This window comes from Aplysia californica, unplaced genomic scaffold, assembly GCF_000002075.1.
Source record: "Aplysia californica isolate F4 #8 unplaced genomic scaffold, AplCal3.0 scaffold00479, whole genome shotgun sequence".
Taxonomy (NCBI): Eukaryota; Metazoa; Mollusca; class Gastropoda; order Aplysiida; family Aplysiidae; genus Aplysia; species Aplysia californica.
This window is the reverse complement of record NW_004797749.1, coordinates 455580-456708: the sequence shown is the minus strand read 5'-3', so window position 1 is coordinate 456708 and position 1129 is coordinate 455580.

Genomic DNA, 1129 nt, shown 5'->3' with positions numbered 1-1129 from the left:
CAGAGAGAGAGAGAGAGAGAGAGAGAGAGAGAGAGAGAGAGAAAGAGAGGGAGAGAGTCCCAGAAGAAGGGCAGTAATCTATAAGGTTGGAGCAGAGGTTGTCAAACGTAATTTCAAAAGAGGAACGGACGGCCGAGAGAATGCAGCGTGTGGGATGGACAACTTTTGTGTTCAGTATTGTTTGTTTTGAAGCACATCGACACACTGATAGTCATTCAGTGATGGGAAAGAGTAATACACACAGACAGAAACAACCGAGGGAAGGTAAAGAAGTAGGACCTACCAAAGGAGCCCTCCAACCACCCCCTTGTTCAAAATGACAGTGAATACACAAGAATAAAGGCAACGAACTTACTGATTTATCAATACGAAAAATACAGAATACACAAACACATAAAGACAACGAACATGCGTATATTAACCAAAAGTCATCAAATGGAGTAGTGTTTGTAATAAGATCGTTCTACAACGATAAGTGCGCACAAATCTGAATCTCACTAAATCAAGTAGCAAAATAAAAATATATGAGGTTTGTGAAACTGGCAGTTTTACCTTCAGGATATCACCAATATAATTTGCCATGTGATTGGTGACTGCAACATAGTGAATTGTTTTCAAATAATCAATAGTTGATCTAATTCCATGTTGTTGTTTTTTGTTTTATTTTTTTGTGTCGGAGACTGTTTATTCCCACAGACATAAGTTCTTCCTAAAACAGTCGGCTTACGCGAGACCAATTTCTTCAAGTCTGAAAAATCATTATTGGAAGTGTCAGGGATTAGCCAGAAGTTATCAAGTATATAAAGAGCACTGTAAATCGGCACTGAAATTATTGAATTATTTTGGTGACCTAGTCCTGAGTAGCACAACAAACACATTGGGGGGGTTTTCCCGCATGGTGACATGGCGGCGGGAGAAATGAGCTGACCACATGAGCCTGATCTGGCCCGCGGGCCGTAATTGGATGACCCCTGGTCTAGATGACAGTCTCACCCTGCTCCATGGTCTGTTCGTGCGTCAGAGGAGGTCCCACCACGTTGTCCATGCGTCTCTGGTTCACTGAAGGACAACATCAAGGAAATATTACACAAGGACTAGCTTTTCTATCTCTGTCGTGTGTGTGGGGGGG